The sequence below is a fragment of the Vicugna pacos genome, chromosome 1 (genome assembly GCF_048564905.1).
Source record: "Vicugna pacos chromosome 1, VicPac4, whole genome shotgun sequence".
Taxonomy (NCBI): domain Eukaryota; kingdom Metazoa; phylum Chordata; class Mammalia; order Artiodactyla; family Camelidae; genus Vicugna; species Vicugna pacos.
Genome location: NC_132987.1, coordinates 12,682,848 through 12,708,592, shown reverse-complemented (window position 1 = coordinate 12,708,592; position 25,745 = coordinate 12,682,848). Strand labels below are relative to the sequence as shown.

Sequence of the window (25,745 nt, the reverse complement as noted above, 5' to 3'; positions counted from 1 at the left end):
GAAGACGATCAGGGCAATGTGTCACAATGACCAAGACGCAGGGCTGCCCGGGAGTGGTGACATCTGAGCTGAGCACAGGAAGTGGTGAGCAGCAAGCCATGGGGTGATCTGTGGGAGGGCCACCCCGAGCAGCAGCAAGTGCATGATCAGCAGCTTTGAAGCAGGAATGTGCTTCCCCGTGCTCTGCAAACAGAACGAGGGCCAGCACGACTGACTGCAGCTGAGGGGAGGCTGGCGCGCAACCAAGATTAAAGCAACAAGATGAGGGAGAAGCAGGGGGCGGGGCTCTTGTCTGCTGAGTGTTTACTCTGGGCCAGGCCTTGAGCCAAGATCACAGTTGTAAGTGGCGGGGCTGGGACTCAAACCAGGTTCTCTGACTCGAAACCCCTTATGTGTTATCTATCATACACCATGCTGCCTGGCCCACACCCTGCCATCTGGAAGGCCGGCTTTGGTTCACCTCGGTGGGATCAGGGGAAATAAAAGGAACACTGATATTTTGAAACCTACATAGGATCCTTTACACCTGCCGGCCCATCTCCTGAGTGAGTTTATGTGAGCGGCTTCATTTTGGCCTGAATTTTGAAAATTGGAATTTCTCTAATGCTAAGCAATGCTGTCTTTCCTGCATATCCTTGGTGGCCTCTGGGCTGGACAATCAGCTGACTGGTTCTACACTCTGGGATAAATTCAAGCACTGCAGATAGAATACAATTATCAGATGAAACTGAAAAGGTGACTGAAAAAGAAAAAATAAAACATGTTTAATGCCTCCAGGAAATGAATCTAAATGGATCCTGATCGGTGTTACAAGGAAGACATAATAGAAGTTCTTTCCCCCACCCTCCTTTAAGCAAGTTTGAATATTCTCTGTGTCCCTGCTTTTACACGAACTCAGATTGCTTTAGAAACCTGTCATAGTGAATTAGCAAAAGCAGCTAGTAACTCAGAGGGGTGCCGGGGGGCATTACTGAAAATCGCTGGTTGGAAGGCTCCCTGCAGCATCATTCAGGGACGGTAACTCAGTTTCATCACCATGTGTCAGTGTGAGCAAACGATGGGCTTGCTCTGGTTTTGGGGTTTAACTTTCTTAAAAGTCCACCATAAAGATGAAAAGGGGCACAGAGAATGTCTACCTTCATCACCAAGAGGGTGAGGACAGGTGCGCACCCAGTCTCGGCCCCGCCCTGGGGTCGCTTGGCGTGGATGAACCAGAAGCACCAGACCCGCGGCAGCCCAACAGAACAGTCAGGTTTCAGAGGATCCTTGACCTTGACGTCAGGGGAAACTCAAAGGCTGCGAGAATCAGGGATAAATAACAGAAACATGGAAAAAAAATATTCTTCCCCGAGATGTTAATGATCGGTCATCTCCTTGGAGAAGCCACCCTATTGCCTCATCATCCTCTGTCTCATGTTACCCTCATAAACCTTCCTTTACAAGACTTAGCAAGTTTTGAAATTACCCCATCATCTCATTACCTGCTTAGCTGCTTCTATCCCTCCCACTCCAGAACATAATCTCCATGAGAAGCGGGATCTCAACTGTCTTCCATCAGCTCCTAAGAACAATGGCCGGAGGACAGTGGGCACTCAACGAAGATTTACTAAAGGACTTCTGTATTCACAACAATCTTCTTACACCAGAGCAGAGGCTATTCTGTGTGGAACAGTATTGTCTCTAACAGCTGTAACAGTAAAGCCTGGGCAAACTCGAATCAAGGCAGCCACCCTGGACCACCCTTGGCTCTGCTGACCAGAGACCGGCTTTATGTCCAGTGGTTACGTGGAGGAGGGGATCTTAGCTGCGGAGCAACTGCAGGTCTCTGTGCAAGGTAAGGATGCTCCTTAGTCAGGCCAAGAAGAAAATGTAATCCAAATTCTCCACACTTACTTCTTGATCTACATGATGAAAGGCTTAGATTATCTCTCAGATTTCTCTACTTTACAAGTTAATTTTTTCTGCAACCTTTTATTTTGAAACATTTTAAGTCTGAGTCTACCAAAAGGGTGCAAGAATTGCACAACAGGCCCTCTGACTTGACCAGCGGTTAATACTCTGTCACATTTGCTTTCCCTCTCCTTGTACTTATGTAACTATGTGTGCATGTGCATGTATGGGTCGATGTGTGTCTGTGTACACGGGCATGTATGCCTGCGTGTCTACGCATTTGCATGTTTTGTGTGCGTATATATCTGTGTGTGTATGCGGGCACTATGTGTGTGTATGAGTGTATGTGAACAGATGTATATTTGGGCTTGAACTATTTGAGAGTTAGTTGTAGACACCAATGTATTTCATCCATAAATACTTCACCCTGAGTCTTAAGACCAAGAACAGTCCCCTATATGACAATTATCACGCTCAGAAAATTTAAAATTGGTAACTCCATCATTGTCTAATAAGCAGTTGGTTTTCAAATTTCTCTAAGTGTCACAACATGTCCTTTATAGCTTCTTATTTTTGAGCCAGGTTCCAATCAAGGATCACACACATTATATTTAGTTGCTAGACCACTTTAGTCTCCTTTAACCTAGAATGGGTCTCCAGCCTTGTTGTTTTATTTTGTTTTGTTTTGTTTTTTGGTGTTTTATGATATTGACATTTTTGTAAAATACAGGACTAGCTGTTTTCTAGAACTTCTCTTCATTTTAATTTGCCTAATTACTTCCCCCTAGTTTAAATCCAGGTTAAAGTCTAACCTTTTAAGTGCCTCACGTGGCCAATATAAAGTAGATATAAAATACTCAGGTCCCAATAAAGAATTTTTTAGGATGAAATACCAAACCCATGAAGAATAAAAACATTTCTGGCGTAAGTATCAGGTAATACCTGATAAAAAAGTCTCCCTTTCTGAATGTGTTAAAAGCCTCATCAACACAATTAAGTCAGAGTTGCCCTCATGTTAGTCATTCATACTACTTGCAAGAATGTTGCTACTTTCAAGCTTTATCTGTATTAGCATTTATGCACTTTTTTAAAAATTCAAGATTACTTAATATCAGTATAAATGATTTAGCTATGCTTACTTTTTTTCTATACTGTCAAAGGATACAAACAACCAAAAAAAAAAGTATGCTCATCTAAAACTACCTCCCTTAGCACACTGGGGTACTTGGGGACACACTGTAGAATGGGGTCAAACTGGTCTATGGGCTTGTGCGCATGTGTGTGTAAGTACAGAGTTAGAGCAAAGGGCTTTCCCTAGAACTAAGGAAACAAGAAGGTGCCAGGGTTGCCAGGCCAAGCTGGGGACAACCTCCAAACAAGTGACAAGATCTGCAGCTCCTGAGAGACACAGCTGCTGTCCCTTGACATCAGGCTGATTGCCTCTATTCATTTCCCAGTCCTTCAGCAAAGACTGAAAATGGGGCCAGGAAAACGCTGCTCAGCAAACTCTGACACTGATGGAACCACTGTGTCTTCCAAAATATCACTCTTTGAGGTCTACAAAATACATGCCTTAGGTCGCATGATTCCTGATGTTTCACACCGTCTGCGTTTCCCGGATGAGGAGACCGAGGCTCAGAGATACTTGGTAGGTTCTCCAAGGTCAGGCTGGTGGAAACCAGGAACTTCACCCACAGCTTCAGATGTCAGTTCACTCCATTCCCCATGCTGAGGCCACAGCCTCCCAGCTATTTAGATTTAAAACCACCTACATATACACCATCCACATACAGAAACCGTATTTGTACACACGTAGGTAACATACACATACCCACATGCACGGCCACACTTGCATTATGTACAACCACGCTCTGACTTTCTGAGCGCTTCCTGAATGCTCTTTCACCACCAGTGTGTCCAGTCCCAAAGAGAAGGGCGCCCTCCAAACCTCACTGCTCGTCACTTTGCTTCTCCCCAAACAGCCACCTCCCCCTGTATCCCCACATGTGTGGACCGTGCAGCCTGGAGCGGTTTCAGGAACTCCATCCGTCCTATTTCCTGCCGACGTATATCCATGCATTATACATTGCTTTAGACCTTCCGACACTTACTCCAGAGCTGAACCTGCCACCTCCTTTCTACCTCAGCTATGACCCCGTGGACCAAGGATGCATGCTGGGTTGAGGAACAGCCCACAACTGCACCAGCAGCTGGGGGCGACCCAGCTCTCCACTGACCCAGGGCATTCCCAAGGGCGCTCCTCTCTTTCATCCCCACATCCAGTCGGTTACTAAGTTCTGTGGCATCTTGTCTCCTCAGCATCCATCCGCCCCTATCTTCCCGCCTCCTTTCCGGCTGATACACCTTGGTACCGGCCCTCATCTCCCCTTCTACCCTGTTACAAGGTCTCCTCTCCAGTATCCTGGTGACAGTGCCTGCCCACCAGGCTACCCTCCTCACCAATGGCTCTCAAAGTGTCATCCAGGGACTTCTGCGGGGGACTCTGAGGCCCTTCCTGGGGATTAATGAGGGTGAGGCTCTTTGCATAATCCTGTTATACACATGATATAGTCTCTTTCCATAACCCTCCAGACACAGTACCAAAGACATGATTTGTCTTTTTCTACTCTTAATATATCACACGTGTACTGCGGGGTTTTCCAAAGGCTTTCTGATGTGGGAAACGACAACAGAGTGAATGCAGGAGCAGATAGAGGAATCAGACATGAAAGCGATGTGCAGAAGTGCCAAATCATGCCACTCTTCTCTCTGAATTTTTGTTTGGGGAAATAAATAACTTTTCATGAAAATGCTTTATGTTAACACGTTGTTATTTTACTGACTTAGCAAACATTTTACAAGTTACTGTTTTAACTTCGAATTTGGTAAATATAGGTAATATAACACACATAAACAGCTTCTTTGGGATCCGCAGTAACTGCTGAGAGTCAGAAAGGTTTCTGACACTAGGAAGTCTGAGGACCACTGCTTGAGTTTTCCTATTGAAGAAAATTCATGTATCATGTTACTCATCCCTCCAGTGTGTAAGCCACTGCTATTAAGAGATAAGGTCCTTAAGGATTCAGCAAGGCCGTCAAGGTCACCCACAACAGCTGTGTCTCCTCCGACGGCTCACATTCCATCTTCCCGCCTCACTGCCCTCCCCATCCCCCGTGGAGCCACTCCCAGCACAGGTTTCCTAAGCCAACTGTGGTGGCTTTGCATCGTGTTGACTGTGCTTCATGGGGCCACATTTGCCGGTGTTCCGTTCTCTGTGGGGCCACAATAGAGATTGTGTGACATTTGGAAGCAGAAGTGAAACCGCAGCATTAGACTGGAACCCATGTCCCAGGTCCCAGGCATCAGCGCTGCTGGGCTGGCTGACCTCATGGTGAGGGGAGAGGGGGACCCACGGTTCACCCACTCCCACCAGGCTTCCCCTGTCAGTTCTGAGTCGTGTGCTCAGCTCCTCCGGCTCCTCTGGCAGGCACAGCCTCCGCTCCATCCTCCCCGGTTCCAGCTGCCCTCTCTTCCCTCACTTCAGCCCTCATCGTTCCCCTGTGAGCCCTGCAGACCTACCTTCTGTAGATCTCACCAGCTCCCTCCGTGGTCCCTGAGCAGGGACTTTGCTCTGCTCCTCCACCTGTGCCCTTGCGGACCTCTGCATCCTGAGTACCTCCCAACTCTGTAAGGTCTGATTTCTACAATAAATCCATTGTGCTGTGTCATTCATAATGGCTCTGCTCCCCTTCCCACAACCTAATTCATCCTGAGTCTTCAGGTGTCCTTCCCTTCCCCTGTCTGATGGAATATCAACAGTCACTTTCCTGAATCAACTCTGGGTCTCTGAGGCTCCTTTTTTAAAGCCATTCTCATCAATTCAAGACCCAGGTGCATATAACTCAAGTCTTCTTTGTGACCTCAGGGCACACAGCACTCCACCTGTGGTGCTCAATGACCTCAGTTTCCCGTAGATCTGGCTCTCCCTCCTATGTACTACAAGCTCTCACCGGTCAGAGACGGAATCCCATGATCTATATTTCTGTGTCCCCAGTCCCTGGGACAAATGCATACTTGTTAAATAACCTGAACCCAGAGGAGGCAGAATAAATATGGCATGTGGATTTCTAAATGTCAGGCATGGGGTGGGGGAAGGGAGGCATAAGAAAAGATGGAATTGAAGAATTGCATATTTCTAAGCTGGAGGGGCTGCATAAAGGTTAAAGTCTTTACAGTTCACCAGGCATAAGAATTACTTAAGGACTATGTTAAAAATGCAGATTCCTAACGCCACACTTTCAGACACTCTGATTTAGCTGGTCTGGGGCAGGGCCTGCAACTCTCCAGGTTAATGAGACACAGGATGTTGGATCTTCAGAACAAATATGACAAACCTCTAGCAAAAAGAATACAGTCAGCAGAAGGATGCTTAGGTCAGTAGTTCTTAAATTAAACCTCTCTGAATCACTTAGTGGGGAGAGAGAGGGAAAGCAAGGAAGACTTCATAAAAATGCGATTTCCTGCGCCCTACCCCAAATTTTCAGAATCAGAACCGGAGGTACTTGGAGAGAGGTGGGCAACCAGTGGGGCTTAGAGTCAAGACACTCTACTCCTGTGGTCTGACCACTCGGTCATCAGAACCTGGGGCAGAGGCACGAGCTTCCTGTCCCCACCGAATCTACCCTGTCCCCAGACCTTCCCTCCCGGAAGCAGAGACACAGGATGCCCCTGGATGCAGATGGTCGACAGTCATAAGCAGAAGCCCTAAGGGGGTTTGCATGAAAGATTCTAAAGAAGGGATACGGAGCTTTTGGAAAAATACTGGATTAACGAGAAGACTAAAAGAACTGATTCACAAAAAGGAAAAACAACTGGAAGGCCAAGCCTCTCTCCTTCATTTTTCCAGTTTCACTGTCCACACTGTGCCTCGGGACCCCTCTCCAACTGTTGCCCCATATAACCTTGACCTGCACCATCCAATATGGTGACCACCAGTCACATGTGGCCACCAAGCACCTGAAATGTGGCTAGCGAGACTGAGGAGCTAAAGGTTGGATTTTCAATGGGATTTATTTACATTTAAACTTAAAAATGAACATTCAGTGTAGTTATTGGAAAACATTTAAGTATATCTGAAACAGCCTGGATGTGTGAGTCTGATTTTTCAACAGTAAATTTTATGAAATCTAAATACAGGTCAAGTGTCTCCGAGGAAAATTCGGTGTCCAAAGTGCAAGGTGCTGTAGGTATGAAACACACACTAGATCTCAAAGACTCAGTGTGAAAGAAAATTTAATAAATTTTAAGTTGCTTATATGTTTAAATGATAATTTTGGATATATTGGGTTAAGTAAAATACATTATTAAAACAAATTTCAACTTTTTCTTTTTACACATGTAGTGTGACTATTGGGAGATTTTAAATCACCTAAGAACCTAGCATTGAATGTCTACAGGACAATGCAGTTCTACTCAAGACCGCACAGACTGTGATCCTGGCTATTGTCACTGAATATGTTGAAGCCATCTTGGACTGTGACTTTACAGGGTGACATGAGTGTATAAAGTTGTCACCCCAGAGAACTAGAGACTGACTCCAAGGATGCTATCATTTCGGAAATGTAGTCTTTTCTGGATCTCATCCCTACCCCACCTCCACCGTGATGGAGCATCCTTCAGGGGTGTGGACCAGTCCCTTCTGAAAAGAAGCCTGGGGCTTCTCAAGTCCAATCTGATGTCTCCACACCCTGATCACCCTCTGTATTCAGCAGCCTTATAAGCCAATGGCTTTGGCTTATTTCAAAACACCAGACCCACCCCGAAACACTTTAAGAATTAACATTGATGAATATATTCAAAATATTATACTACTGGCTCTCAAAGAAGATCCAGCACTATTTTGAATAAAGTCGACGGCATCTCTCTCCAAAGGGACCAGTTATGAAGCCAACCTCAGTCTGTAGGTTAAATTCTGGCATGTTTGTGAAATAAACTACCAAACAGAAAATGACGTTCTTCTATAATCCCTTCTAACGGGTCTCGTCCATCTGAAAACCGCTTTGGCTATTCTCAGGTGTTCACTCACACCTTGAGACGGAGATTTTTAACTCAAGGTCCACGCCCACGGTGTGGCCATGGCTAAAATACGGAGGACCACAACAGTGGAAGGTCTTTTCTGATTTTTTTCTCCACTGATCTCCACCTGGATTTTAGCATTTCCTTCCATTTTAAAGGCCAGCAACAAAGTACTTTATTATTATCGGTACCTATGATGTCACCACAGCTTTTTCTTTTTCACATGAAAACACCGTTGTTCCAGAAATCCTGAAAATATCATTTATGCACATCATGACTTTAAAATCATGACAGTTAATTCTTCCTGACCATAGCCCTTCATAATATACAGAGGAAACTCTTGGTCAGTTTCTAATGTGGTAGTCATTCAACGCATTCTCTACCTAGTGATCCAGACTTCTAGGATGATTTATGGTCTTACCTATCTACACCTGCTTCTCCTTCATGGACACGTGGGAAAAAGTCAACCATTTAAATTATTTGTTACAGTTTTGCAAGCACGGACAGTTCAAATGAGAATGCTGGATTACTTATAAGTTAACACTGTCTTTGGAAATATGATAGGCATGTGAGTTACAAGTCTATACCAGGCAAGGTTCAAGCACATCTGATGAGTAAGCTAACTATTAAAGTGTGTTATTCAAAGTCACTTTTAAAATACTGATGACAGATTGGACAGAGATAGAGGTCGTGCATAATGTTAACTTCTGTGAAAGTCAGTGTATCTGTGTATTTTTTTGTTGTTCTTTGTAATTCTGTGTACTTTTTACATTGAAAGATGTTTTTACACTTTATTTAAATAAATTAAAAAAATGAATTTTACATAAAAAATAAGAAGGGATACATAGGTTTCACTAGACGGCCAAAAGGATACATATCAAGAAAAATGGTTAAAACCCCCAACCTAAGCATTCTATTCCTAATCCAGGGCCCCAAATAGCCACGTGTTCTTGACTGAAGACACCTGCTACTTGTAGACTCCACACTGTTACCTAGAGCCGCACATGGTCAGGCTCACACTGCTTACGCCACCCACCACCAAGTATAAGAAAGTTTCTCTGTACTCCTCCTCTGTTACAGTCAGCACAAAGAAACGGTAGAGAAAGGAAGATGACTTTTTAAAGAAGCGATGGTACACAGCTTCACCCAAGAAAGCCCTGGAAGCTGGTGATGACAGAGATTTTAGAGCCTGGGAAGCAAACAGCAACTTCCTAGCGACTCAATCAAATACCATTAATTTCTCTTGGAACCCAGTTGGCTCCTCCACCTTCAACATGAAAAGTGATTAAAGTTTTGCCTGTTATTACTGAAGCTATTTCCCTCCATCAGTTGAGTCCCATATGGATGTATATTTAGAAACTCCCCAGCACCTTCCAGTTCAGAAGGAAGTTTAGCAGGGCTGACATAGGAAAACCAGGCAAGGGAGAACAAAGTGATGCGTATTGGAGGCCTGCATTTCTCAGCACTGTTGGCCCAACATTGAGAAACACCCCTGGCATAAAAACAATGCGTTTAGAAATTTTATTCTTTTTTTTTTTAAACGCCAAAACCAAGATTCAGCCCACAGTTTAATATTGTCGATACATGTTCCTCATCACACAACCGGCACGCCAACTGCTACCTAAGCCGTTCAAGCTCCTCAAATCCCACACCCACACACGCTGAACTCATCTGCTCCCAGATATGAATAAAGATGAAGAGCATCTTGAGGAAATAGCTCCTTCATTCTCAAATGGCAAAAGCCATGGAGCAAACTGCTCACAGCGTCTGCGGAATTTCTCAGAGGAAGGAAAGACCCCCTAAAGCCACCATTTTGTCAGAAAAGACATCACATCTTTCTCTGGCCACCTGCCCACTGGATATTTTAAATTAAAAAGGACCTCAGAAGTCCTTTCCCATGTTGCGGTTCTATGATTCTCTCATAAAGAAATGATTTTTCTTTGCTATTTTACTAAACTTAGGTTTTGGGAGGTCAGCAGCCCAGCGCGGCATCTCTTTACAGAGAAGGGTTCTAGGAGACCCTACGAGGTGTGAGTTGGTAAACAGTGCAAGCTATTAACAGCTTCTTTTCTAAAAGAATTTATTTTTCCTTCATCTCAAACCACAATTGAAGGAAATCTCCAACACTCAAATGAACTTTCCAAATGCTTGTTTATAAATTGGAGCTTTTCCACTCCATGCATTAGTATTTATTCATTCTTTCATTCAATAAGTAGCTACTGAGGGCCTACTGTGTGCCAGGTTGGTGGCGACCATCAGATACGGCGGAATGAAAAAGGTGGATCTCTGCTCAGAGATGTTGCACAAGGTGGCTAGGTGCCTGGCTAAGCTATAGCGACTTCCTGTCTTGGTCGGCTCAGGCTGCCATAACAAAATACCATAGACGGAGTGCAACAGGAATTAATTTCTCCTAGTTCTGGTGACTGGAGGTTCAAGATCAAAGTGACAGCATGGTCAGTGTCTGGTGAGGGCCCTCTCCTTGGGTTGCCGAAGGCCGTGCGCTTGCTGGATCCTCACATGGCCTTCCGATGGGGTGTGTGGGAGAAACAAGAGGAGGCAAGCTTTCTGCTGTCGGCCCCACCCTCCTGACCTCACCCCAACCTAATCACCTCCCAAAAGCCCCATCTCCAAACACCATCACACCTCCTTCACAGCAAATGTGCTATTGTACCTCGTTAATTCAACAGACCTAACTGCTTCAAATCCACCTCAGAAGAGTAGGTCGTTGGCTTCTCTGGGGCTCGGCTCCTGCAGTGGGTTGGCAGGGGAGGGGGGGTGGTCAGGGTCCCAGACACCAGCAGGAGTGAGAGCTCTTGCAGCATCTCACAGCTCAGTCCTGCGGGCCCAAGAGGCTGAGGGCTTGGAGGAGAGTGAAATGGCCTCTGACACCCAGGTCAGCTCCTGCAGCAGGGATCCCCGTAGTGAAGCCAAAATCCAGGTAAGTCACAAATCCTTCCTTCAAGGCCTGTCTGCGGTTCTAATGCTTCTCAAGATCAAGTTCAATCAGGCAATACAACGAAACAAAAATAACACAAAATCAGAATAATACCCAGATTCACTGTATTATAATAAGCCTGAGATGTTCACAAAGCTGCAATTACAGAGTGCTTTCAACCAGGCCTGATGAAGTAGGCTGGGTGCTCCTCCACCTCTCGGCTGTAGAAGCCAGCATCCACCAAGCTCAACCCCTCAACTGGAAATAATTCAGCTCTTCCAAGGTCTGATCACTTCTTAAAAGCCTGCACAATCGCAGGCAGCCTGGAATGGAAAGGGATTAGAAGAGGGGAAATTTCACCAATGTAAGTGCCAATCTAGATATGACCCCAACTAACACCCAGGGCGACTGACCTATCAGAGAATTACCCCCCACCCCCCGCCAAGCAAACAATCAACACACACACCACATGGAGGCTGGGTGCACCGTTTCCCCTGGATCTTGAATCCATGCAGAAGCAATCAATAGCTCTTAGCTGGGTCTGTGACATCCAGACTTCCACAACGGAATGTCAAGCTCCTAGTGATGTTTTTAACAGAACGAAGGGGGAGAACACACTCCTACATGTCTCTTCCCCCATCTATTGTTAAAATTGAAGAGGCAAGTGAGGACATTCAGGTATCTCTGGGTGACTGAAATCAGGCTGGGGCTGTCCTGAGTACGGCTTGGCCACAGCACGCAGGGCCTAGGGACAACTCGAATTGGTTCTTTGCGAAGGCTTTTAGCTCCTTACAGCAAGGTATGTAGTACAGGGAACAGGAGAGCCATCTGGCAGACAGCCAGGGCTCAGAGCCCTTGGGTGACTCTCACGGTGGCCACACGGAGACTGGCCGGATCACATTCGAAATCAGGAATTCCAACTGCAGGCTTTAGCTTGGCACAACTTGGGGATGGAGAGTCCCACTCTCCTGCAGGAGCCTGGAGACAGCCTCTGGATGTGCTTTGTTTTGTTTATTTTTTAAATTGAATTAGCTGTACCATTAAACATTAGGAGCTTTCATAGAAAAACCTGAATTTCTGACTTTTGGGGGAAAATCCAAAGCTCAGACCTGCAGCGCTTGTGCAGGCAACAGGAAGGCAGAGCTAGCAGGACCCTGAGCTCGCTTCCCCGGGGATCTTGTGCCACCTGAATATGATCAAGGACTCCTCTCCCTCCATGATCTCATGCCCGGCTACACAAAACCCCAAGAGAGCATGCCGGTCCCTCTTCTGGGCCTGAGATGCCACCATCTGGCTTGCGCCTTTGGTGGGTATATGTAATCAGTCTTTTGAGATTCAGTTCAAATGCCCCTGGCTCCAAGAAATCAGTTCTGATAACCTTGCGAGAACTAACCAGGCTTTGTTCAAGACTCTTAAACATTATCTTGTGCTTGTTTTACTGAACCTCTTTTCATATGCGCTGGGGACATAATAAGCAATCAATAATGTTGTGATCAATACTAATAACAAATACTAAAATAGTGGTAAAATAAGATTGTGCCAGACACTATTCAAAGCACCTTATACATATGGTAAGCCTCATTTAAGCCTCACAATGACCCATTATTATACCCATTTTACACAGAGAAAACTGAGGCGTATTAAAAGTTAAGAAATTTCCCCAGATTCACTCACTCAGCTATCAAGGGGCAGAAGAGGAATGAGAATAGTCTGGCTACCTTTGGATGAGTTGGAGGATGTAGAGTAAGACAGAACGAAGGGAGAGACAGAAGAAGGGAAAGCGAGAGAGAAGGAGAGAGTTCATTTGTCTGATGAACTGTCAGGACTCAAGAATGGCAAACGGGGCAGGGGCAGCGGTGTGTGCTAGTAAATTTTAACAAGAGACACTCCGGGGGAAAAAAAGGTATTGCTTTATAACGTCTGTCAGTTTCTGCGGTGTAAATGCTGCTACCATATCGGATTTCAAGCTACAATATGATATCACTGAGCGCAGAGCTGAGAGAAGACACGTGAACCCTCTCAGTGCTGGCCAGTACTAACACACCAGCTCTCACACATCGGGGCGTAGGTGTGCCAAGGAAAACGTCAGATGGAGAGACAGGTGGGACAGGGCGATGAAGGACCTATTAACCCGTAATAAGGATGTAATCCTCTGAGATGCAACTAGGAGTCACTTGGAAGTTTTTAGGAGGGAGTGACATGATTATATGGTTTTAAGGAGTTAGACACAGATGAGCACACAGTCGAAATGTTCGGAACTCCTCCTCCATCTTTCCTACGCCCTTCCTGAGTGATGGTCATTGCTGCGAGGAAAGTTATAGAGTGTTCCACTCCTTTCCTACTCTGTCCCTTGGCCTGCTGGCTGTAATCCCTTCCACCTCTCCACTCCCACCCCCTGACTCTAGTCACAGAGCCTCGGGATTGTGAAGTGTCTCCATCTATCCTTCTTGGATCTGTGGTACATAAGGGCTGGAAGGCCTAAGCAAAGAAGTCAGTACCAGCTTGAAGAGAAAAACCATCATCTGGAGCATAAATAAAACAATGCCTCTGGAAGCCACCACACTGGGAGGGGCTGTAGAAACCATCTGGCTTCCAGTCATCTACTCTCTGGGGAAGTCATCTTAGCCAGTCCAAAGACACAGAGCTGGTTAGGGCCAAAGCTGGAACTAGAACCCAGGGGCTTGGCTCCCAATCAAATATTCGATATATATTTCTGAGAGGCTGCATCCCCCTTGCAAAGTCAAAAGCTTTCCTGGAAGAGCCTTTTATTCTACTAAGCAAGTTCCACATCACCCATAGAACAGAAAGAAACACCGTGATCTCCAGGAGCAGGGATGCCCTGTCACCTTCCCCCAACACGGGACAACACGAGCCACGTGCGTAGGGAACACTCCAGGCCCTCAGGCCCTCAGGCCCTCGCCATCACTCAAGGCCTTGCTATCCAGTTTAACCATTCTCCGGATCCTGGTCTTTTCCAGTGGGTCTCCCTCCATCTGCCTGCACTGAGGCCACTTTCTGATCAGTAGGAACTGGGCAGAGAAAGGAAGGAAAACTTTCAAAGCTATTGTGGGAGCTCTGCTTTAAAAAAAACAAAAATTGAAAAGAAAAGAAATAAAAATGTTGGAGAAGCTGAAACTTTCGGCTGAAGTGCCGTGTAGTCTCATAATTCAACCTCACTTGAGGCTGAAGTTGGCCAAAGCGCCAGGACACCCGGCCAAGGCGGCCACTGGGAACTGAAACGCCGGCCAGCGTTCACCCAGCCAGGAGCCAGAGGCCGCGGCCGCTCCAAGGAAGCGCACCTCCCAGCTCTTACAACGGCGTCCCTCGGCCTGGAGGGGGCCCTAATGTGTGACTTCTTTCAGCGAAAGTTGGTGTCCACTTCCCCAAGCCCATCAGTATCCACGGCCATGACACCTAAGAACAGGGCGGATGACGCCAACTCTTCGCACCAGGGAAGCGAAAACTGATCCGGGGAAAGAGACCCCAGAGAGGTGACAGCGGCGGAGAGGGCCTTACGTTCCAATTTGCCAGGCCCGTCCCAGTTCACACCCACTTCTTAGAGTGACAACCCCACTCCCTTTCATTCTCAACAGTACCCCGATTAGGGACGACACATTCCCCTAGTCACACGTGTCTATCAACAGGATTCAAGGAATCCGTGAACTTGAACGGAAAAAAAAAGCCACAAATCAGATTTCTAACACTGCACTACAATTTAGCATTTAATTCTATTGCAAATGCAGGCCACAACGCTTATACGCCAAGAGCAGTACCGGTGACGGTGTCACCAACCCAAATTGGACATTTTCCTGTCACAGCGCGGGTCTGCAGGCACCTCGCAGCGGCATTAAGCTCATCCCTGTTTCAAAACGGCGGTGCCCACCGGCTGGAGCTTGTTGGGCACCCATGAGGTCACAGTGGCTTACATACTACATATAATTATCTCAATAAGGTTTCTGTTATAATCTAATGTATTGCAATTTATACATTTAAACACATCCTTCTAGGGTCTCTAAACTTGTCAGACTGGCAAAGGGTGCCAGGGCATAATTCAGGTTAAGAGCCCTTGGTCTGGTGATTGAGAAGCCGCACTAACCAGGGGCAGGGAATGTGGGAAAGCACGCCTGCCCGCTGGCTGAGGGCTGAGCCTGCCTTTGAGGTGAGCTAGACCTTGAGGAATGATTTAGGTGCATTATTTTTAACTTGGACGCCTCTCCTTCAGGCCCCTATCACTCCCATTAGCTCTCTCCGTCTTCTCTTATTTTTATGCCTTTTTGTCTTATCTTTTGAGATTGGCTTATACCAAATATGCCTTAGTCTTCCCAGGCTAACTGCTGGGTCTTCTTCCTTTGGGTGGGCTTGTAATAGAGGAGAACAAATCTGACTCCATATATTGGATCTGTTCCTTTCGTTTTGACCACTGTGCCCTGTTTTCTAGGCTCAGTCTTGCTGGCTCTGCACCTTTTGTAAAACAATGTTGCCTTTAGCCTGAAATACACAGGAGAGCCTATTCTCGGGGCTCTGACCTTTAAGGATGTTAGCATTTCTGCACTTATGCAGAGATGGCAAGTTGCGAAACAGAGAATAACCTTTGTTTTGTTGGAGGTTTACAGTAACACCATGGCCTGACCCACGTGGATGGCTGCAAGAGCAAAGAATCCCTGCAGCAAGAAGTTTGCAACAAGCAACCATACGCCCTCCCCTGTTTTTTTTGTATAAAAGGAGCCTGTATTCTGACTTGAGTAGGATGGTTCTCCAAGACATTAGTCTGACATTCTCTTGGTCTGCTGGCTTTCCGAATAAAGTCGCTATTCCTTGCCCCAACACCTCATCTCCCGATTTACTGGCCTGTCGTGCGGCGAGCAAAAAAGAGCCTGGACTCAGTAGCCGTCCGTTTGCCCTGACAGCTTGCCCCTCTTGCCCCCTCTTCCTGCCTGCCTCCACCTCCACTGCTTCTCTGCTGCCTCTCTCTTGGGCCTCTGACCTGGCTGGCTACCCGCCATCCCTCTTTCATGGGTCTTGAAGCCGATGCTTCGGGCACCAAGAGTCTACACCATACCTTCCACTAGGGGAGCATATTAATTTTGTTTATAGGAAGTGATTTTGAGAAGCAACTAAAAAACAGACGGACTGACCACCCAAATAAACGACCACGAAACACTCCGTGGAAAGAGACTACACCACTTTGCCAACCCAGGCTTAAATAGAATTTGTAGGAAGGATGAAAAACATTCCTGCTTGATAATCCCTCATGAGCAGACGGCTGAGGAAGGTCAGCAGACTGGGCCGGGATTCTTCTCAGAGCATAAATCCCCAGGGTAGCCAAGGCTAGTAGAATGCTTAGTCACCGCTAACAGGGTGAGCCCTCTGTAGGCAGGCCCGAGCAAGGGCTGCCTTCCCAAACCAGAGCTGAGGCTGGAGCCCAAGGGGAGAAGCCAGTGCGACTTCATGACCTTTGTGCTTTAGCTCCGGACAAATAAATACTGTTCTTTCTCCCTGCCTTCACCAGGGGAGATATTTGTACTGAAACAGCTCTCTCCCAGCAAGGTACTGATGACTTACATGCAGACTGAAAATTCTATCAATGACCTAAAAAAGAAAGGAAGAAAGAAAGAAGAGATTTTTAAAAAAAGGAAAGAAAAGAAAAGAAAAGAAAGAAAAAAAGGAAATCAAATTGAATTTGAAAACATACTTAGTTTTGTCAAGAATTACTCCATGCTTAAGAATGACTCACAATATTTTATTTTTTTATGCTTGTCTCCATTTTACTTCTAACAAAAGGCACAAATGCTTTTTCAAAAACTGTCTGAAAGTGTAGTGACCCTTGCACTAGACAAGTGTTACCATAAAAAGCAGCCAAGAGAGCTTAGGATAAATTTGAAACCATAAATTTTATAAGCTTAATTAATTGTTCATTTATCTGCTTGAAGAAAAAAAAATCTTGTTTTCATCAGGGTGGTTCTTTTTCACTATTTATTCATTTGTTTATTTTAATTGAATTTTACAGCCACTACTATTAATTTCGCCACTTTGGGAAAATACGTTCCAAGTCTTGAGAAGGCTGAAGACTTCATTTTTACATACAATGGGCATTTCTTACGTCATGCATTAATTCACTAAGTTTTTATAAAGAATATATAGATATATACTAGTCTGTCAGATAGAAGAGCATCAACCACTTGTAGAATACAGCTCATCAAAGCCACAGTCTGAAGATAAAATACTAAATTTATTAATCTTATGGGTTAATCTATTTAAATTTCAAAATAGATTAAGATATTATATTTTTATTTAAAATAAAATCCATGAGGGAAAAGCATCTCAGGTTTTACTTGGTAATATCTTCTTTTTCTTTTTCCCCCTGCCCTCTTCTTCAAATTCCACAGATCCTTACTATTTGGCTTCTCCTGTTATTAAAAGTAGGTCAAGATCAGATGCTCTGGTTCTTGATGATTTTTTATTTTTAAATCTCTAACCAAAACTGAGAATTTTAATTCATACGATGTATTGCATAAAAATATTTATTCCTTGTATTCTGAATATAAAGGCTTCATTTTTTCATAACCTTTTCCCAGACCATGTTTCTTAACAGTAATTGTTATTCTGTCAACAAACTCGTATTTATATGATTTACGATAAATACACCACCAAAGAATTGTCCCAGCGGAAGTGCTGTGCGGGCCCTTTAACGCTACACCACATGGGAAAAGGGAAGTAAGTGGAGGCTACAGACCACATACGTGGGGTAAGGGTACAGCTAACTCCACTATCACCCCTGCAAAGCTAGCAATTGGGAACCAGAACATCTGCCCAGGTGGAAACGGGTTTTCCTTCATTTGGTCCCTCACAGAAGACCATTTCTCTCGGCTGCTGCACACCTGATTTCAGTGTCACGTCCTTTATTCTCTGACACTGCTGCAGTCCGGCTAACGCAGACCCTCTGCCTCAGAAGATCACCCTTTTGGGATGATCTGATGTTTAGGGCTCTCCCTGAGGAGTGGGGCAGCTGTCCGTATTTTTTCCTCTACTTACATAAACACAATATGTATTTCTAATGAATTCTCTAGAAAGCGAATGTTTCCCTTGAGATAACTCAGATTCAGATCGGTCAGCCCAACATGGGTAGCAAGACTGAAGAGGCAGGTAAGAGAGGAAGGGGGAAGACGGCATCTCTCAGGGCACTCTCTCCTGGGCCATCTCAGCCACACCAAAGCCCTTTGTCAGCCAAGCCCCCACCCCATGCCTCACCCTCACCCCCTTCCTCCTTCACTACCCCTCCCCCACCACCGCCTGGGGGCCTCTGGCCTGGCCTGTCACAGCATCAGGGATAGAAATCCTGTTCCAGGTGACAGCAAAGGCAACAAGTCTCCACCACCTGCCTGGAACTCCCACCCATCCTGCCACGATGTGATTCTGAGAAACAGGCTTTTCGAAGTTCTCCCCCTCTGTTTCCTCTAGCTGACTTTTTGTTGGTTCAACTCCAGTGGGGTACATGTAGTACTGTGGCTACAGAGACAAGATAGAGAATGTTCTTAGAAATCAGAATTCTGTCCTACGAGAACGCCTAGGGGCACATGGAATCCCTAAACTGCCAGACCAAGTCTCCCCTGTAAAGGGGCTCAGTGAGTGAGATGGTGAAGAACTATTACTCCCCTTTCTGGGCCCCAAGTATGTCCACTAAGAAAGATGTTGTCTCGCCTCAGATTTATATCAGCCTAAACTTTAACCCAACGGTCAGAAGCCAGAAGAAATAATCCCGAATCATTTCATTGTATTCGAAAGGATTTTTCCCTCTGACGCAGTACATTTTTTCTGATTTTCACAAATACTTGGGAGTGGGGCAGGACAGCGCCTCTCAACTTGACAGGGGGACTTGGCTGAAATGGTTCAGAATCCATTTCATTTCATTTAGAGTAATCTAAAGGGTTGCACAGTTAATTTTTTATTCGAAGGTTTATAAATATTCTGCTGTAATTTTTTTCAAAATAGGCACATACTTGTGGTGGTTCATCCACTGTATGATCGTCACCTTTTCTGGTTATGCTGAACAAGGCATTTATGAAAAATGAGCAAAATCGTCTATTTTTTTAAATAAACAAGTTTTTCCCTAATTAATTTTCCTTAATTAATTTTAAGAGCCTGAAAAGAAGCCACAGTGAACATAATCCATTTTTGCATAAATATTGGTTTGTTTGACCAAGGGTCAGAAGACAGTGGTTCTAGCACCAGTGATGCTAGGAACACGGAGTAGCCTTGAGCACATCACTCAGTCTCCTCCCCACTTCTGGACTGGAAGGGGTGATATCTGAGATCACTCTAGCTCTAACAGTCTGTGATTCAGTCACTAGAAAGAGATGCATTTGCAGAATAGTTTCCACAGTTTCTGTCCTAGGAGCACATCTCTGCTCACATTCGGATCCCCTCTTTCATTTCTCCTCACATTTAAAAAGGGAACGTCCACGAAAAGATTCAGAATAGAAGTCCAATGCCAGCTGCCAGTTCCCTAAATCTGCTCCCAGTCCCAGGATCCCATCCTCCCAAGGTGCACCCCATCGGGCTCTAAGCAGGGGAAATATGCACCATCAGTCTCCCCAGTTCCACAGCCACAGGGGCTCCCAGGCAAGGACTGGCACTGACAGCATGCCCCCGGGGTTTGAGTGGAAGACTGGCGTCCCCACCCACCCTTCCTGTGGACAAAGGATCTTTGGTACCAAGTGGGGTTGAAAGCATGGGACACACCACTTCTCTATCAACAAGTCCCACCACTGATTGGTTGGATGACAATGAGCAAACAAATTAATTTCTCCATGGTTTAGTTTCCTTACCAACAAAATGGGAAAAATAATTGTCTTCCAGGGTTGTCATAAGGATTAAAACCCAAACTGCACGTGAAACATCTAGAGCCTGGCACAAAGTAAGAGCTCAATAAACGCCAGGGCTGACTACCATCATGACTCCCTGCCTCCCCGGAACAGCTCAGCAACCTGACAAAACACCATGGTGTGCATTTGAAGTCTTGCTTCAAGAGTTGCCAAGGGACATGTTCCAACCTGTTTCTACAAGCAAAGAGAACCAGCCTGAGCACAGAACCAAGCAATAAGCATCCAGAAAGAACCAGGCCTTGGGGCGCCGAAAGTTCAACCTGGTGGAGTAAAGAATTGAATTCTGGAATCCTAACTCAGTTATCCAGGTAATTCAGAAGAAGCCAAAGCTCTATCTCCCTCCACGCCTGGCCTGTGAGGATGTGGCCTTGCGCTCAGGAGCTGCACCCAAGCCTGTTCCAAGGGAATCCCCGGTTCCCTCCTTGGGGCTCTGAAGCTGGCGGTGGGGAGGCAGGGAGCTCGCTGCTTCAGGGGTGGCCCGGAGGGGAGTGACTCAACTCAGGATTCCTTCTGGAGCCCTGGCCAGTCGACGTGTCTTTCAGAAGGGTCTGGCCAAGGCGGCGGGCCCAGAAAATGGGACTGCGCTGTGCTCCGCTTTCTCCCAGCTCTGGTCCAGGGAGCCGGGGATGTTGTCTGCAGGGCAACCGCAGAGACGGTTTGCGGCCCTAAAAGCCTGCACGTGGGAGATCTGAACAGGGAAGACCAGGGCGCTTTGCAGGGATCCGGACCCACGCAACCCCCAAATTCCTCTTCTCTGGAGCCTGCAGGATTGGATTCTCAGCTCAAGGCACCACTTTGAGAGGGGCTTGCACCTCCTCAGACAGAGAAGGGTTAAATGAGGTGCTTCCAGGCCTGTGACAGCCCAGTGTGTCCCCCAGCAAGATAAATGGAGCCTGGGGACTGCCCCTTCTTCGCCATAGCAGGCGAGATCCCCTCGCATAAATGGCCCTCCTTTCCAGGTTGCTGGGGTGCAAAGGAGGAAAGCGCCTAGCCTTCTGGCATCCGCCAAAGCGTCTCTAACAGCCGAAAGGATATACCTGGGGGCCGAGAGAGGTGGACGGACCCACTTCTGCCCGGGGCTCCGAGTCTGGGAGCCGGGCCTCCCGTCACCCGATGCTCACACCCCCTTGGCCCTGCGTTTCGCTGCACGCCCTCCAGGTCTGCGCTCCCGAGCCTCCCCGGCGGCTCGGGGCTCCCCCCACTCCCTTGCTCCGCCCAGGTGCGATGTGCAGAGGGGCGGCGGGGGGGCGGGGGGGGTGGCTCCCACTGCAGCCTCCGCCCCTGCGCTCTCCTCCAACCGGTTGGGACACCGGTTTACTCGCCAGGCTCTGGGGACTCCCCCCTACCCGGCACACAAGCCTCTCCCTCGAGTCCCGGAATCCCCTTCCCACCCTGCGGCTGTGGAAACATCCCTGACTCCCGAGTTCCTGGCAGGGAAGGTGGGTCTGCCGACCCGGTTGCGGAGGTGGAGGGGTATAGAAGCGGGTGTGGGGGAAACAAGGGAACCCTGATCCTCTTCCAGCTAGGAAAAGCTTCCCTGGTCCATGACCTGACCACTCAATCGCCGCCCAAGACGCCAACGTACTCTGAATCGAGCGGTTTGTTTCCCCTGGAGAAGAAGATCGCCCCATCCCAGGCATCCAGAAGCCTGCCTTCCCCTGTCCCCCTGGGCCCCAGCATTCCGGGGCTCCAATCTGCCTCTCTGCGCCTCCCCAGGTGCCCAACCCTTCCCCCATCTCTATTTACACACCCGGGCCAGCGCCCTCCAGACTCAAATTCCTTTTCCTCCGCGTCAGAAGACGGCTCTGGGCTGGCCCCTCGCCCACTTTAGCAGAGCCTTTTGGTCCCCCCTCAGCCAGATCTATCCCCACCCTCAGCTTCCTCCCCCACCCCACCAGCAACCTTTCCCTCACCAAACCACTTACTTCACCCACCCGGATCTGCACTTGCCTTCCCACGGCGCACAGCCGCAAGCCACTCCAAGGGTTTCATTACCGAGTTGGGGGTGGCCTACGTAAGAACGGACCGACTCCCGCCGCGCTGGACAGAGCCCCCGGGGTGGGGGCAGCCTTCCCCCTTGTCCCACCTATCTTATTTCACCATCTCGGCTCCTACCCAACCCCTACAGGCAGGATAAGCACTGCTGGGTCCCAAACCCTCGCCTCTCTAGCGGGAGCTGCAGGGAGTGAAAAGTCGACTGGCAAGAACACACAGTGAGAAATGGGCAGATGCATACGGCAAGAGAGGGGGGGGTGGGTACTGGGGGAAGGGAGCAAACGACAACTAGACGTGCAACTTGCACCGCACTGGGTGAGCACCGCGCAGGGAGGGGGCACAAAAGTTTGCAGACTATTGCACTGCAGCCAAGCTGCACGCCAGCAAAGCGGGTGGACCCCCGCCCTCGCCAGGAGGGATCTCTCCAAGGATCTACTCCAGGGAAACAGGGGGATTGGATACGGCTCAGAAATGGGGTGATAGTTCTCCTCTGCCTGTTCTGGGAAGGGTGCCCTAGGCACCCGGGCAGAGGGGACGATACCGCGCTTTGCGAAAAGCAACAGGCGGCTGCACCTTACCTTGCGCCAGTCCCGGGCCGGGGTGCCTGCTACATCCTCGTGGCGCAGGGATGAGGCGTGGGGTGCGTCTGCCTGGCGCCCTGTGCGCGCTGCCAGACCCGCAGCGGCCGCTATCCCCACCCGACTACTAGCTGGGCTGCCTGCCTCGGAGCGGGCCGGCCGGGTGGGCTAGTTCCCCGGCCGCGGCGGCCGCGGCGTTGCTTCGCGGCGGCTGGAGCGCCGGACGCCGGCGGTGCGTGGCCAGGCTGGCGTCCTCCGGCGCCTCCACCGAGCGAGGGCGCGGCCCCGCGCGGCCGCGCGAGGCACCGCTTGGCTCCCGCTGCTGCGGCGGCCGCTGCAGACCCTGCGCCGGGCCCCGGAGCCTCGCAGGAGGAGGAGACAAAGACCGGAGGGAGGCGAAGCGCCGCTCGCCCAGATACGTTCGGCTCAGTCACTAGAGGGGAATCGCCTCCAAACCCGGGCCGGGGAGGAGGGAGGAGGAGCGAGGAGGCTGGAGACTGGAAAAGCAGCAGGGAACGAACGTGACCGCCTGAGCCCGGCTACTGCCTCGCGGGCGCGGCCCTCACGCCTCCCGGGTGGGGGGTCCGGAATGGAGAGAGGGGGCGGGGGCTGAGCGATTGCTGCAGGAGGAGGTGAGCCGAGGTGGGACTGTTAGCTCTCCCTGCCGCCCTCGCCCTCCTTCCTCCCAACCCCTCGCATAGCTCCACTTTCAGGATGCTATGGCCCGATTCTTTCTCCTGTTTTTCTAACTATTGAAATCAGAGCTGAATTCCGCTGGCAGAAGAAGCACAACGTGGTGTTGAGTTGATTGTCCTCTAATGGACAATCAGACGCCAGTGCATTTAAGGCGATTGCATAAAATCCATTCCATACACGATTACCTACTGGGGGCCAAGTATTGCACTAGGTTGCATTTCGGGAAGGTGAAAAAGTGGGATGTCTCTCACCCCCAGGACTCCAAGATTAGATCCCAGAATGGTCCCCTGCAGTTCCTGAAGCCCAGAGTTTTGGGGTTGATTTCTGGGCCCTGGGCCCTACCCCCAAACCGTCGTTTCCCAAAGCAGAATATGTTAGAAATTTCAGTTTTTCCTTCCCTTTCCAGGGATGACTTTGAATGTGCAGCCGAAATAGTGCCTATCTGTCCCTTAAGAAAGTAGGTGTAAAATTAAAGCAAATTGGCTTAATAATACTATTTCACGATTTAAATTATTCATCACATATGCACCAAATAAAAGGGGGCGTTCAGAGGACCCTGCTTCCTAATGCCTTCGATTACCACCCAGATACCACCTTCTTTCACACGCCTAGCCTCATCCTCACCCCAGGCAGAATTAATCTTTGCCTGCTCTTTGCTTTCACAGTTGTGTTTGGCAATCACTTGCAGAATTTACATTTTTATAGTTTTTTTAAAATAGATTTCTATTGCTTCACTTACCTGCATTACCTTTCTTGCCCCATACCCCCACCAATATCAACTGCAATATCCAGCAATGTTTTGTATCTAAAGGGCATGGTACTTAAGGAAAGCTTAACCAGTGGAAGGTCACTTTCTCCTTCAAACATAGCTAAATCCCAGTGTCTCTAGAATTAAAGGAACTCGCAGTTAAACTTTTTTGAGTTTAGGGGGAAGAGAAGCCACAAAAAGTTAAATTCACAGTCTCTATGACCTAGAAATGTAAAATCATTTAATTCATTTTTGTTTCTGAACAATCTGCTCCCACCGACCGCCCCACCTGTGTGCTGAATTCCCAAAGGCAAAGAAAACCAAGCTGTTGCACAACTGCATAGAGCAAGAGGTATGTGTTCAGCTTCCAACACTTAAAGCAAACCCACTTCAGGTGGAGAAGGACCAGAAAATCTTTATCATTTTGTGACCTGTGTCAAGTATGTTGAAAGCCTGACAGGATTGCCTCATTTCCAATGGGGCTCTCTGATTCTGGATGCATTTTAGAACTGTTTGAACAGGATTGCACTGCTGAGAGTCTGTGTTTTATGGTTTAGGGATATCTTAAATTGTTCTTTATTTTCTGTCCCCACTTTCTATGAATTATAGCATAGATACTCCAGATCAGGAATGCTCTATAAAAAGGGTCCATAATGTGTAGGAGATTAGAAAGAAATGATTCCGAAGGTATCTTCTATTTCTAAGATGATACTGTGATTGGAAAAGTAGTTTGAAGTTTTGTATATTTATTTTGTTTTGGTTTTGTTTTGTAAATGTGATCGCAGGTACATATGGATGACAGATGTGTAATTTGTTATAATTTTTCTGAAGGGAAATTTGTCATTACTACTGAAAGAGTAAAATGTTTGCATGACATCGTCCCGATGACTCTGTTTCTAGAAGTTCATCCTCAGGAAATAATTAAGGATCTACAACAAGTTTTATCTACAAGGATATTCATTGCTGTTTTGTTTATATTAGTAGAAAACTGAAAACAAACAAAACCAAATTCGAATGTCTAACAAGAGAGGAACGGTGAAATATTTTGAAAAAAATGTAAGTAAGATACTAGTCCGTCATTAAACTGTTACTGTAAATAGACAGGTGAATATCATCATGAATCATGGTTATAATATAATTTTATTGAAAAACTCAGTTACATGAGGTGAGAGAATAGTCAAAATTAAAATCTGAAATTGACAGATCTCGGTTTGGAGCCAGACATTTCTGCTGCTACCTGCGATCTTGATCTCCAATACCTCAGTTGTATAATTGGGTTTATATTATTTACCTCATAGTGGTAGTGTGCTTTAAATGAAATAGTATTTATGAAGAATTTAATACAGTGCCTAAGGCATAGTAAAATCTCAATATGCTTTTCTTTGGGCAATCATTAAATGTTTAAAGCTGAGTTTGAGGTATAATACACTTTTGGTTACATATATGCATTTAGATTCATGTCTAGAGTGATATACACTCCGGTATTAACAGGGATAAACAGTGTTAATACTGGGATTATGGTTTCTTTTTAAAAATTCATGTAGTAATCAAAAGCAGTGGAATTAGTTTTGCTTTAATTAAAACAAACAGTTTCTAACTGTGGACACGGGAAATCTCTAGACTAGGATGCTTTCTGCTCTAGTTGATTCACGTAATCAACAAGACTTGCTGACTATTGGTGTCACCCATGCTATAAAAAGGATAAATGACAGGGCATGGAGTTTGTCACCTTCGATATAAACTTAGATTTGTTTTGTAGCAACCAGGAGTCAAGTCCAGCTCAGCAAAATATGCTATTAAATATGAAGAGCTGATTGGTTGCTAGCCCTGCCTTGTCTTGAAGGCCAATTAAAAAAAGAAGAGGCAAGAGAAGGGATCAGAAGCTATACTTTAACTTTTGATTAATGAATTAGAGAAGAAGGCCTAGCACTGAAGGGCCATGAAGG

The 25,745-nt window shown here is 47.0% G+C and overlaps 1 protein-coding gene across 6 annotated transcripts in view; it reads right to left on the bottom strand.

Annotated features, from left to right (window-relative positions):
• The window catches only part of LRRC3B (leucine rich repeat containing 3B), an 82,403-nt gene extending 59,500 nt beyond the window's left edge, over positions 1-22,903 (bottom strand). For 3 of the 6 annotated variants that reach the window (XM_072951654.1, XM_072951676.1, XM_006205315.2), the window contains exon 1: positions 22,356-22,903. The gene's annotated coding sequence lies outside the window, so the exon portion shown is untranslated. Of the gene's footprint in view, positions 1-21,707; positions 21,931-22,355 lie in introns of those variants that run through there. The other 3 variants (XM_015240114.3, XM_015240115.3, XM_072952019.1) reach the window with 3 other exon arrangements.
• Between the last annotated feature and the right edge of the window lie 2,842 nt (positions 22,904-25,745).